The 18,887-nt window shown below is 41.3% G+C and overlaps 1 pseudogene; it reads left to right on the top strand.

The window, feature by feature from the left end:
* Nucleotides 1–1,615: 1,615 nt before the first annotated feature.
* Nucleotides 1,616–18,648, top strand: LOC138608822 (trafficking kinesin-binding protein 1-like; annotated as a pseudogene).
* Nucleotides 18,649–18,887: the final 239 nt, after the last annotated feature.

The following is an 18,887-nucleotide window of genomic DNA, read 5'->3' as shown; positions in this document are numbered from 1 at the left end:
ACGCCCTCTGACAGCATTCAAATAACATTGTTTATGCCCCATGCATGAATGAACTCTGGCCTATTTACTGGGGGTATTGCCAGCAGCAGCAGCAGCTAACAGCATTCACTGCAGGACAGTAGTAATATCTCAGAATGTAGGACAACCAGTAAGCTGTAAGAGATTCTAAGACACACATTTCACTGCTTTACTGCTTATTCTTCACAAGATTTAAAGGAACAACCACTGTGATTTTAGTAACTCATTAATTCTATTTAAATCATCAAAAAAGGCAGCGTTTTTACTTCATAAAATCCCTGGTGTCTATTTTAATCAACGTCTTTATTGAAGTATTAAACAAAGACATATTGTAACAAGCTCTTACTTTCCAAGAGCTCATCCTCTTGGTCCTGGTTTGATGACCTGAGGAGGAGGAGTTTGTACAAGTTGACATACAGTATATTGTTGAATCAGTTGGGGACGATGCTATGGAAGTGTTAGGACCTTTAATCCCAAATCTGCATAAATGTTGGCAGTTTGAACCGGAAATCGTCTTTCATCTGCAGATTATGTTATTCAGGAACTGCCCAGGAAAGACATTCCAAGGTTGTAGCACTGCCACACAGAGACCTGAGCATGTGCTGTAGTGTCCGTGCACCGTTATATATTAGGCGGTCATGCATGTGCCTGTCAGCTATTGAAACATTTCCTGTGAGCTGCTCTCTCATCACCAGGTGTCTGTAATGCACAGAGGACAAAAACACTTATGCACCCTCACTTGTTCTTTGTCTCTATTTATATCCTGCTACACGTCGCTTCACTGGCTGTTTGATCTGACACCTAGTTGAAATTCATGATCCAGATCTGTGATGTGTTCACTGACTGAAGTCTGCTCTACATCTGCAGAGACACACTGAGCCTTGCAGAATAAAGCCAGAGAGCTGCAAGGTCGTGTGCATGACCACTGCTGTATTTACTTTAAACTCATCTTACTAGTCTCTGCTGTGAGGAGGGTCTCTGGCTCCTGGGTGACTTTATTGTCAGGAGATGATGAATTGCAGTGTTGCCTAGTGGTTGAACTGTTTGTTCTTTTACGTTAAACCAATGTGTATTCTCACTGCTGAAGTGGCCATGAGACACTGAACCTCTTACAGCTCAAGAGCCACTGTTCTATAGTTTTAATTTCTGTATGACATCCCATGTGGGAGGAGAACAAAGTTTTCCCGTACAGTACATAGATCAGTTAAGTAGCAGACTTTCATTATATCATGGTCTTATCAAGAGTTGCTCTTAACCTCCAAAAGCCTAATTCAATTCCCGGCAGAAGAAAGTGATGTCTGCAGTGGATCGGCTGTGATTTATTCAGCGTGCTGGCAGCCAGCACAGTGCAGACTCAGCAGCAGCACTTGAAGTTAAAGACTCTGTAGGGAAAGAGGGGGGTGTATTGATTGTGGGCTTTTGATTCCAAAACACAAGTATGTATGGCTCTGTGAAGGTCTCTGCTTCTCTCCGTCCTTCTCTCCAGGTTGCTGTATCTGCTGTTATCTGTCTGTCTGTCAGGTGGACCTGCTGACCCAGTGGAGCTCCAGCTCCAGAGGCCAATGGCCATCGTTTTTCTCCACCAGTGAGAGGTGAGCCAAGCTGGCCTTCCCGGCCCCCTCCCTAACCCCCGCCCCAGACCTGGACCCGGACCCAGACCCTGATCCTGAGCAGCGGCCTGCAAATGAAGAGCAGTATGTGAGTGAGGGCGAGTCCATCCAGCCTGACACGCAGCCAGTGCCCGACTGCAGGGATGCTGAGACCATCACAGGTACATGTTAGGGCCAGTTTTCAGGAAATAGTAGGTTTTTTTCTGGATTATCTATTGGTCTGTCAAGGTATTAAACCAAGCTGAGTAGAAATGTGTCAAAGCATAAAAGGATTGCATGGTCGACTGAACTCTAAACATCCAAATTTCTAAACTTAGCCACATAGTTTGCACTTTACAGTATCAATATTTAACTTGCTGTTCCTTTCCTTTCAGCAAGTGTCATATGCATATATAATATAGAACTTCTTTAGTTTTTTGTACTCTGAGGGTAACCGTTTTCTAGAGCAGTGCTGCCTGCTTGAAGACCTTATGTCCCAAGTGGCATCATGTTATAAAACCAAATCAAGAAAATCGACTTTTTTTTGTTCAAAAAAAGACATTCACATCCGTGTTGCCATGCCAGGTGCAAAAGCATTCAGATGCTTTACTTTTAAAAGTAACAATAACACAGGTGTGGTGTTTTGGTAACACAATGTGCTTGTCAACATGACCAGTACCAAAAGTGCCTGTTGTCCAGAAAGATGCCCTGTCAGGGTTATATCATTATTATTTAGTTATACTAAATTTGTACTATGTTAGAAGCATTTTATTTTGTATCTGTACAATATAAAGTTTTGGGTATTTAAAATAAAAGATAATTGTAGGTCCTGAAGGTACAGTCCAGCTTTTTTTATAAAGTAACAAGTAACCACCGCTGTCGTGTGTTGGTGTACTATACTACTATATTTGTCTCTGAAAGGATTGTAGTTATGTACTCATTAAGGTCTCTTAGTTATTAAGATCAATTAGTGGTCCACATTATTACTACTCTGATCCCAAATCACGTTTGTCATCTTTCATGTACATGAACCAAAGTATTAATCAGATTAAATTCAATAATGGCAGTAGGTAATAAGCAGTTGTTTACGCTTAGTAAATAGTTTTTCAAAGAGTATTTACTTTGCTATTAGTTGATAACATTGTTACAAAGTCTTTGAACTAAACCTGCTTCTAAATTATCTTCACTGGGTGTTTTCTATCAGTTAATTCCAATGAGACATTTTTGAGAAAATTTGCATGTAAAGATTTGGAACAAAACAATTGTATTTCAGTATTTATGTCCAAATTGAAAGAACACACAATAAGGTCTGTAGGATGGGTTGAGAGTGAACATAATATCAGGCACCATGTGAGTGCAACAAAAACACATCATCAGGCCTGCAGTTTATTCTCTTTCCTCTCCCCCTGTCCTCTCTGTGATGTTCAGATGTGTGCAACAGTACCGACCTGCCAGAGTTTGAGATCATCAGCCTTCTGGAGGAGCAGCTGCCAGTGTACCGGCTGCGGGCTGACACCGTCTACGGCTACGACCACGATGACTGGCTGCACACCCCCCTCGTCGCTCCGGACACCAGGTTCGACCTGACCACCGAGCAGATCGAAGAGACACTCAAATACTTCTGTAAGTCTGACTGTCAGGTGCTGTCGGCTTCTGCTGATCCTTCTTATATCTTATTTGAAATGCAGACAGAAGAAATGTAGTAAAGAAATAGGAACACTGGATATTAAACTGGCGGGATTTTATTTTTGGGACTGGGATCAATCCATTTTTATTTATATAGCGCAAAGTTATCTCAGGACACTTTACAAATAGAGCAGGTCTACACCGTACTCTTTGTTATAATATTTAGCAGTTAAGTAGTTTAGCAAGTACTACAGCAGTAGCAAGTAAAAACTCCTTTTAACAGCAGAAACCTTGAGCAGAACCAGACTCATGGTGAACAGCCACCTGGCTTGACTGGACGGGCTGAGAAAGTGGGATAGAGGGAGAGGCAGAAAAAGAGAGATGGATAGAGACACAGCAACAAAAAACAACAACAACAATAATACAGACTTATGGTTACAATACCAATAGTAATAGCAGAAATAGTTCTAATATTAGCAATAACAACTATGATAATGATGTACGGATGACTAATAATAGTAATTATAGCATAGAAGTGATGTACATGCTCACTTTAATCCTTCAAGAGGTTCTTGGAAAGATATTCTACTAAAGTTTGTGTGAATGTATGTAATTTTTATTTAAACCCATTTGCATCACTATAATTTGAGCCTTTATTAGCGCATGCAAACATTGTATTTCAACAACACACAGCACAACAACATCTAAGCATATAAAATACACATACAGTACATAAAACATTAGAATTTCTGGTAACACTTGTTATCAAGACCAAAAGTGCCTTATTGGAGCATACAGTATATACTGTATTATAATGCACCCATAATGCTTTACTACTCATAGACAAACAGACCGCTTTGTGATGCACTTTATAAACACTCTATACATTGTGACTGCCCACACTCAACTTTACAAAGCTCAACAATCGACTTAAGCAAGGACTCATAGATATAATAGTCCATGCATTATCATCAGCTATAACTCTGTTTGTTTGTAAAGTACAGTAAAGTAAAATACATATTGATGCGTCTGTAATTATGCATGCTTCATTATAACATTAATTTGTTGCTGGTAAGTGACGTGGAACCAAAATTACAAGTCTGCTCGAGGAATGGAACTGTAAGCTTTAAAACCTATAAAACATTCAAAATAACAAAAGACAAGCTTTATTGTCAACGTGGGAACATAGCAAACCATAACATTCAACCATATTACGGAAACTGATCCTGTGCCTGTTGGCCCAGGAAGATCAATACATAGTCTGATAATAAAGGTCATTTTTGCTCTCGTTCATAGAGTTCAGAGGCTCAATGAATGCAGAGAAAAGGCTTGGTGAGAGAGGACACACTGTCTGCAGAGGCTTTCTCATATAAACAGGAATTACATTGGTTTCTGGAAATTATTATGAGGTGCACTAAAGGCTATTGTTTGCTCTGTTGTGTGTGCAACACTACATGTAATGTTTGTCTACTGCAATCTTTTACCTGTTTTGGACGAATAAATCATGTCCAGATTAATCTAGATGGAGAGATTTGATACTTTTAAATCAGTATTAGTGGATTGAAACTACTTTTTATGATCTATCCTTCAGTTTGTCCTTCCCCTATTTAATGTAACAGAGACTGTAGCCTCAATCCACAGGGTGGCGCCATCTTTCAAGCTGCTCACAAATTTTGAGTAACTATGTGTGCAGGGCTGCACGGTGGTGCAGTGGTTGGCACTGTCCCCTGACAGCAGGAAGGTCACTGGTTCAATTCCTGGTTCAACCCTGCAGCTTGACTGTGTCAGCCTCAGTTTGCGTGCACTCCCTGTGTCTGCATGGGTTCTCTCCAGGTACTCCGACTTCCTCCCACAGTTCAAAGACATGCTTGTTAGATTAATTGGTGACTCTAAAGTTGCATGTAGGTGTGAATGTGAGCGTGAAAGGTTGTCTGTCTCTGTATGCCAGCCTTCTGATTGACTGGTGTGAAAACAATTGCACACTCACGTTAGTAAATAATTGCAGTTGTTTAGAAGCACAAAAAATGAAGGTGCCTTTTCTAAGTTCAGAGTAAACCCACAGGACTTGAATCATTGTGCGTCTTGCTGACTTTAGAAAGGTTCATAACGTTAAAGATATTCTGTACGTCTGGTTCATTATTGAATTTATACTGGCAGTCTCCTGTGGTACATTTTCTAAGTTCAGTCCATCTTCGTTAAAATGAGCTGATGTCTTATGTTATAGAAAGTATCGATTGCTGGGCTATTTCTTTAACTTATATGCAACTAACTGTATAGATTTTTCTCACATTCACCTTGTTTCTTAGCATATTGAATTTGTATTTTTTGTATTGTATTTTTGTCAACTTCATTTATAATGAATAATATGCTATTATGAGAACATTTTCAGTTGAAATTGTAAATGGAGCTGTTTGTGTACATAACTATAATTCAATCAAGAGAGACTTCATTAAGATTGAAGAATTATTTATTTAAAAGTTTGGAAAGAATGAAATGTGCAAAGTCTTTGGCAATTAGACTCCATAGTGATGTCTTCATGTACTTGAAGAGATAGAGAGGCCGAGAGCAGGATAAATACCCCCGATGGAGTCTAGAGACTGGTAGTGGTGATGATGGTGAAGACAGGATGAGCTGAGGAGCTGGACTTGGACACAGATGAGATGGATTGGAGGTGAACAGGGGGGAGGAGGGTCACAATGATCTAGCTGAAACGACAAACCATCTGCGGAAGAGAGAACAGCTTTAAAATTTGACAACAGAGGGATGATTGGTCGACAGACGTCAGGGCTAACTCTGATTGGTTTAGTACTTAAATAGTATACACCCAAAATCAGCTGGTCACCAGACAGTAAGGACAGAGAGGGAGAGAGAGAAAGAACGTGACATGATGAATGATGGCTAATGGGTGAATGAGTTTAAACAGTCTTCCTTCTTGAACTTACGCTGAGCTACATTTATTTATTTATTTATTTTCCACTTCACAAATTGCCTTTGTTGTTATCTATTTACTTTTTATTTTGAACTTTACACTGAGGAATCTATTTAGTTAGGAGGAAGTGTCTTACATTGAAGTTGGATAATTGGTTCCCTGTGAATTGTGTCCCCTTTATTAGCCAGACAAAAGTCACAATACAGCACAACTTGTGTGAGAGTGTGACATAGAGTTAGCGTGTATATCTCCGTGTGTGTCAGGGGTGTGTTTGTGGATGCGGCTCACAATGGTAACAGTTGCTAGAGGTAGGTAGGTGTGCGCTGCAGCCCACCATCTCTGATTGGTTCTTCCTTCCTCCCTGCATCCACTACTGTATAACTTCCTCTTCCGTTCACCTCTAACTCAGCAGCAGTAGAGTGTTTCCAAAACACACTCTGTCTCATCTCTCCGCCTCTCTCACACACACTCATAGGAGCTTCCATGAGGGCGGAGGGTAATTCTGTCTCTGGGCCTGTTTTACAGCAGAGGAGCAGAAGAAGAGGGAGAGAGTGAATGGATCAGTGTTTGGGCTGGTTGTGGTTTCTTTTTGTCCGTCATCATGGAGATGGACAGCAAGAGTGGGATGGAGGGATTAGCGAGGGATGAATGTGAGCTGGATGGATGGTACTATAAGACAGGTAAACTCTTAAACAGCAAAGAATGTGATTTGTTTTATTTCATTCTTTGTGCATGCTGACTTTTATTGCTTAGAATATCCTTCTTACAGACTGCAACGGAATAACTAAATTGCATTTTCATTATTTCAGGATCTCTAGCAACAACAAAAACAGCATTTTGAAACAGTTTTGTGTGTTTCCTAGAGATTTGTCTCAGCCTAGAGCTCGTCTCTGGCTTTGTTCTTCTCATTAACAGGAAGCCTGCTGACTTTGAATGTGCTCTGTTTTGACATATCAGCCCTAGAGCGCACACCCATGCACACGCACATCCCCACAGTCCGTGAATGTGCCTGAGTGAATCAGAGTTTGAACACTGTTTGCTTCAATTTTATCTGTGTTTTCAAAGGAGGAACTAAAAGGTGTTTCAAAGTAACAGCAGTTAAATAGCGTGGGGCTGGTTGTAGCTACTCTTAACAGGATTACAGAGATTTGCACAATGTTTTCAATAACTGTGGACAGAATTTTATTGATCAGATCTGAAGTCAATTCAGCTTTTCCTCGGGGCGACAAAGCCATATCGTACGCCATGGAAACAATTACTGCTCTGTCATTCACTAACGTTAAATCAATGATTTGTGTTACAACCTTTAAATGACCCAACTAACGCCTCTGAGTGGATGACTTTCTAAACTCTCTGTGTTATGTAATGTGGCTGTGCGTGCACGCCATTGGACTTGTTTTGGTTGTGCACCAGAAGTGATGAAAAGATGAGAGGTCACTGCAACAGCAAGATCCTCCTGCTCTCATCCACTAACTTTTTTTTTTACACCTTCTCTTCCTTCTCCTCACTCTAGTTTGTGTTTTTTGTGTTTCCGCAGTGCTATGTGCAGACAGAGTGGGCCAGATGACGAAGACCTACAATGACATCGATGCTGTCACACGTCTGTTGGAGGAGGTGAGATTATCTGTTGACCTCTGTTCTTTGAGTGTAATTCAAAGCAGCACTAGGAGGTGTTTTTAAATTGTCTAAATCACTAAGTGAAGCTACAGCAGAGACGCTAAGATGTAGATATGCCAACATATATGTCTCAAGTGTTAATAGTGATGGCAAATTTCCTTTCAGTTGTTTGCTCTTGAGTACCACCCACTGGCAATAATTGGTGATTGTAGGAACACACTTCCCAATTTAACCAAATTTCTACGGCTGGTTCCCTTTGTCATGGTTCTGGCTTTCGCGGAAAACCATCTTAAAGTTATAATCACAGTTTCGTTCTCTTTGGCGGCACCTATGGTGAAAAACAGTAATTGTGGGAGCACACTTCCCTGATATCCAGACAGTGTCTCATGTGTGACGTCCACGTGATTTTCCTCGCTGACAGTTGCTTTCCTTTGAAGACTGTTTGCCTTCATCGTTGTATTTATAGTCATCAATCTTTTCTTTGTTTGTTCAGCCATAGTAGATTACCTCACAATGCTTACAGAAACCGGAATTGCAGCCACTTAGCTGCTGGGTGATGGAAAACGTGTCACTAACTGGGTGCTGCTTGTGATTTTTTTCGCGAATGTCACCACAGACACCCAGTCCATAAAAATATGATATACTGCAAATGCAAAGGCTTTCATCAGTTGGCCATAGGCTCAATCACCGTTGTGTTACCTCATTTGGTGATAGATAGTGACTTAAAAGACATTTATCTAAATTAAAAACTTGGAGATTATACTTTTAAACATACGGTGATCAAATAAACAGCAAAATACAGACAGCACTGAATGGATTCTGCGTCTGTATTTAACAACCTCCTCCCCCACAGGACAGGAACAAGTGTACTTTACCAGTGTTGTAGTGTGGGATATTTTTGGTATAAATGCTTAACTTCTCATCAGTCTCTCCACTCTTCTTCTCTTTCTGCATCCCAAACCAATAGAAAGAGAGAGATTTGGAGTTGGCTGCAAGAATCGGCCAATCTCTTCTAAAGAAGAACCGAACTCTGACGGAGCAGAATGACTATCTGGAGGAACGAGTGGGACAAATCACAGAGGAGGTCTGCTCACTTACACACCAAGACACAGATTAATCAGGCAATACTGATGAGAGAAAGTTGAGCTCGCAAAATGTTCTTGATTGAAAGTTAAACTACATTTAAAATGGAATGAGATATAGTACATACAGTATATGTTTTTGCGGTACATCCACACCACATACATCTGTACAAACAGGAAACATTTATATTGTGACAAATATAAGCACTTCACATTATCTGCCTCTCCCAGGTGGCCCAGCTGCACCATGAGCTGAACCTGAAGGATGAGCTGCTGCAGTTTTACACCAACGCAGCCGAGGAGAGCGAGGATGAGTCCAGCAGCTCCCCAACGTTAGCACCCTTTCTTTGTTAACCAATATCGCTCTTTCTCTCTATAATAAGCAGACGATCTGGCTTTTTAGTTCCAGTCTCATTTTGCATTTTTTTCTCTCCAGAAGGGGGAAGAAAAGTAAATTGGAAAGTGCTGCAGGAGGCTTTGTGAGTGACACACTCCAGAGGAAACTCAAAGATCTGGAAGAAGAGAATCTGTCGCTCCGCTCAGAGGTATCGCCACACACAATAACCAACATACACATACTGTATATGATGTAAGAAAAAAATTGCCCAGGCGTTTGGTTTAATCATGCATTTCTAAATGCAGGCTAACCATCTGAAGTCAGAGACGGAAACATACGAGGAAAAGGAGCAGCAGCTTGTCAACGACTGTGTGAAAGAGCTCAGTAAGTCGTGTCTTATTCGTCATTTACTTCTCTCTCTTTCTTATTCTGTTCCTGTTTGTGTTCGAGTAACAACTTAACTGACTAAAACAGATAGAACATTTTCTTTCCTCTGTGCCTGCTTTTATTGTGTCCTCCATTTGATTTTGACACACACAGTATCTATCCAGCTCTCTGTTCTAACTAAACTTCCCTTTTCTGTCCTGTCAGGGTTGTCCAGTCTCCAAATCTCTACCATAGCAGAAGAGTTGGCTCGTAAGACTGAGGATGCTTCCCGACAGCAAGAAGAGATCACACATCTCCTCTCTCAGATCGTTGATCTGCAAAAGAAAGCCAAATCTGTGAGTGCACATGGAGACACACTTTTACCCATTGTAACTTCATGTTGACTACTCTGTTCACTTTCCTTGTTTAAACCTGTTGTTCTTTCAGTATGCTGTAGAAAATGAGGAGCTTTCTCAACACCTGATTGCAGCTAAAGAGGCCCAAAGGCAACTTACAGCAGAGGTAACTTCCATATAACTGTCCTGTCTTATAAAGCTGAAACCAGACTGATGATAGTAATTATTCAAATGTTAATTTCAATGTCTACAATGAACAGCTCCAAGAGTTGGAGGAGAAGTATTCAGAGTGTATAGAGATGCTGCATGAAGCTCAGGAGGAGCTGAAGAACCTGAGGAACAGAAACCACCCTGCAGGAACGCCTCGACGCTTCCATCCCCTGGGACTGTACCCTATGGTGAGTGAGTGTGAGTGTGTGTGTTTGCGCATGTGTATCTGTGTGTGTGATCCAGTCCTTCACAACTGTTTGTGTTGCAGGATTCTCTGGCAGCTGAGATTGAGGGAACAATGAGGAAGGAGTTGAGTCTGGATGACCCCGAGTGCGAGGAACAGAAGTATGTAAAAGCAGTCACAATCATGAATGTGATTTGATTTTACACATTACATCTTCTCTAATTTTGTATCCCAATGTAATGGCATGACATTTTGTACAGACTCCTCTGATTCCCTGAGGATGAGTCGTCCGACTTTACCTTTAGAACAACCATACCATCAGTTACTGAATAAGTCCCTATAACATTTTGTATATATTCAAGGTAATATTGTAGCATTCATTCTTTTTTAAATTATTAAGTGAAATATCTCAACATTTACCAGCCATATTGGCGCAGCATTGTTTACAGTGGTTTGACTTATAGAAGAAGTAAACATAAGCTCTTGGCTTCAAAATGAAACCATGGCGGTAATGCCTTAAACCTGCATTCTTTCTAATGGCCAGCAGGGGGCAAATCCACTGATTACAATAAAAGTACAGTTGTATAAAAACAGATGGGAAACTGACCCAAATTTTTCAGCAGATTTTTATTTCTTCAATACACCATGACTTTGATTTTGTTAATAATGATCCCATTAGTGTAAAATAGACAATAAACAGGGAATTCTTTAGGGCATGACTAAGGACAGCATGTTGATCTACCCAGAAGTTCAAATTTGGTCACTTCTGGTTCCCAAAAAACAAGATGGCGACATCCTAAATGCAAAACTAAGAAGCTTTAATAGGGGGTTCACAAACCAATGGGTTACTTTACGTAAGCTAAGGCCACTTCTTTTGTCCAGTGTCCTTTACAGATCTGCATAACTTTGGCGATGCTCTGACATTTCATTATGACTTTAATGTTTCTGAAAAATGTGTCAACTTCTTCCGGAAACAACTTTGGTGATCAGTTCACATTTCATCTTGAGGCAATTTGACCAATACATGAAAAACAAATGATAATACAGTCATATGATTAGCATGTTAAGCAAATATTGCATGCTAACACATTAACTAACGTATTAAATAAATTATACAGGCTCAACATCAGCTTGTCAGTGTGGTTATGTTAGCATTTAGCTACATTTAATTCCAGCCTCACAGAGCTGCCAACACGGCTGTGGACTCTATATTGTTGAACTTTTACACAGCCTGTACTTTGATTAAGTGTCAAGAGTTAACACATTTTTAACATGCATCATAAATGCAAATGAAGAGGAAAAGGAAGCTGTGTTGATGAGAGGGCTTAGCCAAAAATGGCAAAGAATTCATTTTAAAAAAGGAAAATGTCATTGATTGCCACCCAGTAAGCTAATTTTAAATCTTATCCAGAGAGCTAAAATATAGCATGGATAGCCAGCATGTCAAAAGTCAACCGGACTAACTAGCTAACAGAAAGTTTCACAAGATGTGTGGTTCTTTGTCTCTTTTCATTGAGGTTCAACTGAACAACAAAGTAGCCCTACCCCCAAACAATCATCAGTAATTATAATCTGACAAAAAAGCTAATACTATTCTAACTACATACAGTGTTGTCTAATACTCTGGTGTTTGGTTGTGTGCAGAAGCCATCGAAAGCGTGTTTTTGAGACGGTTAAGAACATCAACCAGACAGTCCGTCAGCGTTCTCTGACACCAACCAACTCTAACATCCCGGGATCGAACCAGTCTCTATCCGCTCGCACATCCCCCCAATCCAGTGGTCTCTCCACACCGCACTCCAGCATCTTTGGATGTGACATCAGCGAAGAGAGTAATACCCTTGACAACCGAACGCAGAGCATCTTGATGGAGACGGCATCTAACCAGGATAAGTGAGTTGGGTCTTAAGGATTTTTCAAATATTACACTTGGTACACTTTGTTTCCATGCACTTTAAGTGATCTTATCTCTGTTTCACCTCTGCTCTGGCAGCAGCACAGAGGGCCGAGAGAAGAAGGCCACTGGAGCTGAGGACCTGCGGCTCGCCCTGCGCCGCCTGTCTCTGCGTCGACAGAACAACCTGAGCGAGAGGCGCTTCTTTGAAGAGGAGAGGGATCGGAGACGGGGAGGACATGGAGGCCTACATGATGCCCTGGGCCAGGAGAGTGTTATGACCCCCTCAGAAAGCATCATGTCCCTTGGGAACCTCCACATTTGGGCCTCACGTGGACCCTACCTCCCCGACAAACTCCAGATCGTCAAACCTCTTGAAGGTGAGGGAGAAAGGGAGAACGGGACAACCTCCAAGACTGGGAGGAAGTCGGAAGGCGACCGACACCGAGGGGTTGGGACAAAGAAAGGGAGCAAGCGGGGCTGGGGGACGGAGGGGGAGAGGAGGAGGGAGAGCCAGCTTGGGAGGACGCTCGAGGGGGAAAGAGAAAGAGGCTGGGGATGGGGGAGGAAGACCGGAGCTGGGATAGAGAGGGAGAGAGGAAGGAGGTGGGCCAGAGACCGAGCCGGCAGCAGGAAGATGAAAGCAGCTATAGAGAGGAAAGAGAGGCCTCTGTCTCTGATGCTCTTTAACTCTTTCTGGTCTCTGATGCACCATCACAAGTCAGGCAGCTTTGCATCCACGCACAGCTATTACAAAGACACGCATCCCAGAGGATGGCTGTAGGCGGAGACACACTTTCGGTTAAACAGAAGAAGGAATAGGGATGGTGTTCCAAATCATTTCCTTTTGTTTTAATTAATGCCTCTGGGAAACAGAATAAGGATCTACATATGACTTTTAGCCAGTAGCTATCCAGTAGGTGTGAGGTCAAAGTGGGTGCACCTCCTGTGACATCTCTGTGTTAGACTTCTTGTCATAGCCAAGACGAAGTTTGAGCTAAGTTGGCTGTTGTTGGCCTGTGCTGCCCTCTGCTGGTCACAATATGTACTTCATTCAAAAACACACTCCCTGTTATTTAAAAACCCTGTCATTGTCATAACATACATGTGTTTTATTTCACTCACACCTGCTCATTTCTTTAGTTAATTATTCTGCTCTTATGTTCTTCTTTACATTTATTATTATTTTATGACTTTCTTTTGTTTTTGTTTGCTTTCTCTGTTTCAATTCATGTAGCTGACTAATAAAAATCTGTTCTCATTGTCATTGCTCCTCTATTTCATTTTCATTTCAATCATCTGTTCTTCATCACCTTTTAGTGTCCCTATCTTTGTTTGTCCTCTGATCACTGAGGCTTGATCTGTTATATTTCACTTCATGGATATGCTCATAACACATACATATTAGAAAAGTAGTTATTAGCACTAAATACGTACTGTAATTGGTTGCCTCTCATGCTTCTGTAACATGCTTCTGTCTTATGTAAGACTATACTGTACGTTAGCACTATATGTCATCTGTGGTACGTGTGACACCTGATTTTAGAAGAGCTTTCAATTTCCCAAAATCAATCACTAAACATTTATTTTAGTTGATGAATAGCATTCATATTTTACTGATTACCAGAAGAGCATATTAACGGCTCATTGTCTGGTCAGTTAAACTACATATTGAAAGCCTAAAGTGTTTATTGAAGATAAAAGAACCAGTTAAATAATAAGTATTCAGTCACAAATAACCACCAAGTATTAATTTGTGCGTGTTTGAATACATTGCAGTTCTACTCGTTTCTCTTCACCAGGCTCTGCCACCCTGCATCACTGGCAGCAGTTAGCGCAGCCTCACCTCGGTGTGATTCTGGATGCCCGGCCTGGAGTCGTGCCAAAGGGCTACAGACCTCTGGAACTAGAGCTGGAGCAGGTGTGTGTGTGTGTGTGTGTGTGTGTGTGTGAGTGAGAGAGAGAGAGATGCCTTAGTCTGTATTTACAACATGGTCCATCAAGTGCCAATACATCTTTCTATTATACTGTTTTGGATTCGTAGTGCACTTTTATTACTGCACACATAGCTAATACTACTCTGTAACAGAATGTAATAAGTTTCTCTAGAATTTATACATTATTGTCATTTTCCTTAAGATTCTTAGTCCACTCTTCCAGAGGGAGTCAAGTCCATCTTATGTGCAGGATAAATGGCAGCAGTGAAAATAAGTAAAAGGCTAATTTTGCTTCATAATATTCAAGCTGTCAGTTTGTCTCGTGGGGACAGACAGTGGTAAATGAAATGCATACCGACCAAAATCTACTTGAATGTTGTAATTCAACTTATAGGGAAGTGATGATCTGACTTACTGACAAAGTACACCTTTGTCAATTTTCTAAACTGTTAATCATACAACAGGTAATCGTAGTAATATAGTGACACTAACTTTACATAAACCATCTGTGATGATCTGGACTCTTCCCTCTGTGCTGTGCCGTGGTCTACAGGTGTATCCATGGGGGGGCTTAGAGGAGGATGAACCAGGGGAGCAATACTTCCAGAATCTTCCAACCTCCTCTGCATCTGCATCACCAGCTGTGCCCACCACCTCCAGCACCGCTGTCCCAAACCTCGGGCAGCCTCCACCCAGCCTCGCTCTACCTTCTCCACCGTCTCCATCCCCATCACCACATCTCAGCAACACTGACGTCCTCTGTGAGCACTACCATTTAATTATATGTACAGTTTTCATAGCTCAACCTGTTTGGAACACCTGCTGAGTATCATGGTGATTAAAATTAGTTTGACTGTCTGTGTTTGTGTGACTTGCAGCTGCATACTACCCAGGGAAATGCATGGCCCACACCAGCTCCACCTACACCTTCACAACCTGTCGGATCCTCCACCCAACTGATGAGCAAACACGGGTCACACCAAGGTAAGAAACATAAGCAGTCTGGTTTGTCAGATTTTCTCAAAAGTTCATTTATGATCAACTTCTGCAAAGTTTTGCTTTTCTGCTAAAAAAACAGCCATGTTAAAAAACATGCCTTATTATTCAGAAGCCAGTTACAGTAGGAAGGCCCTAAACGATACATGCAAATGCTTATGGTTAAAAAAATTTGATATGCACAACAGATATGCAAGTTCAACACAAGTTGATCAGGCAGTAGTATCATCTTTGCCATGTTTTAAATCTCTTTGTTCCCCTGTGTTGTTTGTTTTCTTTCCAGTCTTAACCCAGTCCCATCGTCTTCCTCCTGTGTGATGACCAGCACTCTGTTGGGCACTCCTGCTGCTACACCCTGCACGCCCCGCAGGCTCGGTCTCAGGCCATCTGAATCCTCAACTAACCTCAGGCACGGTTCTTTCTTCTTTGTTAATCAGTTAGCAGCACTCTATATCACACTTAGTTTGTTGTAGTTTCCTGAAAAGAACCATTGTGAGATAACTTGCTTCCAGTAAGTTTCACTTGTTTTAGGGTTTTTCTACATAAAGGCAGTGATGAGCATTAAAAGTTATTTTACAGAGTTACCTCTCATCATGATGTTGACTCTAAATTGTTTCCCATGTTTGTGCAGAGATGCAACACGCACCACCAGCACTTCCTTGGGGTTAGTTCGACTTCTCCAGGAGAGAGGGATCTCAGCAGCAATGTATCACCAGAGCCAGAGCCTGGAGCACGGCCAGGGAAACGGAGGAGTCTTATTCAGCACTTCCATCACCCCTAATCGAGCACCCAACCCCGACCCTCTGCGCCCCTCTACTCCTCCCAACTCGCCCACAGGGGAGGGAGCTTCAGCTGGGCCCACCCCAGCAGGATTTGACTTCAAGAGTCCATCCTATGACAACTTCCTCGCCTCCAAACCGGCCCGTTCAATTCTGAAGGAGGTGACAGGGAGGATGAGGGGCAGGCAGAAAGGGAGAGATTGTGAAAGCCAAACAGATGTTAGCGTGACTGTCCACAACCTTAACTTGTTGGACAAGGTGAAGCGGCTGGGTGTGGCTGGAGCTTCTGGGGGCAGAGCAGTGAGTCCCAGCCCCATCCTGGGGCCCCTGGGCGGGCTGCGCAGATCCGGCTCCCCTTTTGGGCCTGATGGAATGAGGAGGAACCGGAGTTATCCAGCCATGGTTGGTGCCAGCATGGCAATGAAAGCCCCGGGACCCCAGGAGTAGTCTGCACTGCTGCTAGCCATTAGGCCAAGTAGGAGCCAGGCAGGGCTAAGGACTCACTATTGAGCAGTCATCTGGAGCTCAAACATAGACTAACACTGTTCATACGTCTGATAACAACATGTCACTACTGACCAGTTTTTAATCTCTACTGTGGTTCCACACAGACACTATCCACTATTTAGTGCTTTTAAGCAGTGAATCATCCTCAAATTAGAAGCAAAGTAACTTAATAATTGGTTTAAGACACAAAACCTCTTCCTGTATGTAGCCATGCAGATAGTTCTGGTTTTATGTGCCCATATTCTTTCATAATGAGATCAGGAATTGATTAACATAGCTTCGTAAAAGGGCTAGAAGTAAGGGGAAATTGCTGGCTTTGCTTCGTCCAGTATGTTAAAATGACATTTTGTGGTTAAAAGTAAGAAACATGGTGTTTGCTATTTATTCATCACCCAGAAGTCGTTAAAGTTACTTTGCCTGAAACCACAAATGTATCCTTTTTTTATGCATTTCTTTGTGGGTATGATTTAATCATATTATACATAACATGTTTGTGTTGTTTGGTAAATTGTCAACTTGGCAAACTGCTAAGCTAGCTGTTTCCCCTGTTTCAGTCTTTATGCTAACTTAGGCTAATTGCCTTGTGGCGCCACCTCCATACTTATCATGAGGACTTAAGAATGATAATATTTTCATAAACCCAAGCAAAATAGCATTATTCATTATGAGAACTATTCACCCTGCAGACTTTACAGAATGATGGTGACATTAGTCGGGAAATTCTCTTTGCTGTGACATTTTTAGCATCACTAGCGACATGGCTCCGGTGTTTGAACTGTCAATGAGACAGTAAGACTTTGTTAAAGACAGAAATATGTGAATAACTATTGAATATATTTGCCTTTTAATTTAGTACAGACATTCATATTAATAAATAAATGAATTAATAATAATTCATATAAATTTTAGCCAGGTGTTTTGGTGTCTGCAAAATTAAAACATTCCCATCAGCCTTAGCTGTACTTTAGCTTTGCTAATTACTCCTAGGCTAGTGGTAATTAGCTAGTGGCTAGTGGCTAAGCAAATCTTAGCATGCTAACATGCTAAACTAAGATTGTGTACATCATCAAAATGTACCCACTAAACAATTTTCTCAACGTTTTCTGTCCGTGGGAGTATGTTAGCATGCTAATGTTAGCATTTAGTTCAAAGCACCACTGAGCCACAGTGTTTTGGCACAGATATCTAAAAGGTCTGGGCACATAAAACCAATTAAATGTAATTACATTTTATTACATTGGGTGAAATAACTCATTAAAAGCAGAATATCTTGAAAGAGAGTTGAATCTGTCCCAGATCCAAGAAACTAACTCGCACTGCTGTCCACTTACATCCCTGCTTTGGAGACTGACTCTGCTGGCTAGATGTAGTACTCCCACTCTTGCCTCTTTTTTGAAACACATCCACAACATCCCACACACATCCCACACACATACACCAACATACCCTATGTTAAATCTGCCATTGCACTAGTTGGCTACTTGTAGTCGCTGTAGCACTAAATTATGCCTTTCATCTTCTTAATAATTGGATGGATTAAGATCCACTTTTTTTATAAATATTTAGACAAAAATTACACCAAATATATTAAAATATACCATCTTTACCCTCACTCTCTCACCTCAGTCTAACCTAACCCCCACCTCAGTGTCTCCTGAAGTGATTAGGTGTGAGTCAACAAATCACTTTCAACAAATCATTGATAGATTTTATGTCAGTATTAAGATTCTTTGGTTTAGTTTCCTGATTGGCCATTAGACAGGGAAGTTGATGTTGCTTCCACTGAACTGGACGGATCAATACACTGAAGCCACAGCTAACAAAGAGGGCAGAGAGAGGGATGAGGGAAGAGATTGTTGCTAATCAGCCGTCTTGGTCAGAAGCTTTCGGAGAAATGAAGCAATATAGTGCCTCGACCATCTGTGTTTGAAGATTTCTGTTCTTCATGTGATGGCTTTAGGGTGTGAGAGAGTTATCAGAGCCATTGTTGCACTTGTGTTTATTTATTTATATAAATCCTATGAATTGAACTCATAAAATGATGTTGTCATACTGTATGTGTGTTCACTGTATATACAGTTCATGTCACTGAATTGTCTGTAATGACATGCTTATAAAGGAGCCGTGATCTGTAGTGCATAACCAAGAACAACGCATTACTGGAAGTATTTGGGTGAGCATGTAATGAGGGTTTTTTCCAAATAAAATTTCAAACAATAAATTAACACTTGTATTTTTTTCCTCTGTGTGTTTTTCTCCTCTAAATTAAGTCACGACTCACTGATGTCTTCAGCACTCATGACAAAAAGAATTCCGGACAGGAAATCATTATCAACCCTCCTCCAGCAGATGGTGCTCGTGAATAACGCAGCGCAGAAAATAATCAGTATGTGAAGTACTTTGTATTTAATCTGTCTGTCCACATCGGCCCAGTCATAACCCATTACCTTTACATCATCC

Source organism: Semicossyphus pulcher, unplaced genomic scaffold (assembly GCF_022749685.1).
Source record: "Semicossyphus pulcher isolate SPU_LCO1_2020_fin unplaced genomic scaffold, fSemPul1.0.p SCAF_5, whole genome shotgun sequence".
Lineage (NCBI taxonomy): Eukaryota > Metazoa > Chordata > Actinopteri > Labriformes > Labridae > Semicossyphus > Semicossyphus pulcher.
Note: the sequence above shows the minus strand (reverse complement) of the source record. Positions and strands in the feature narration are given on the sequence as shown.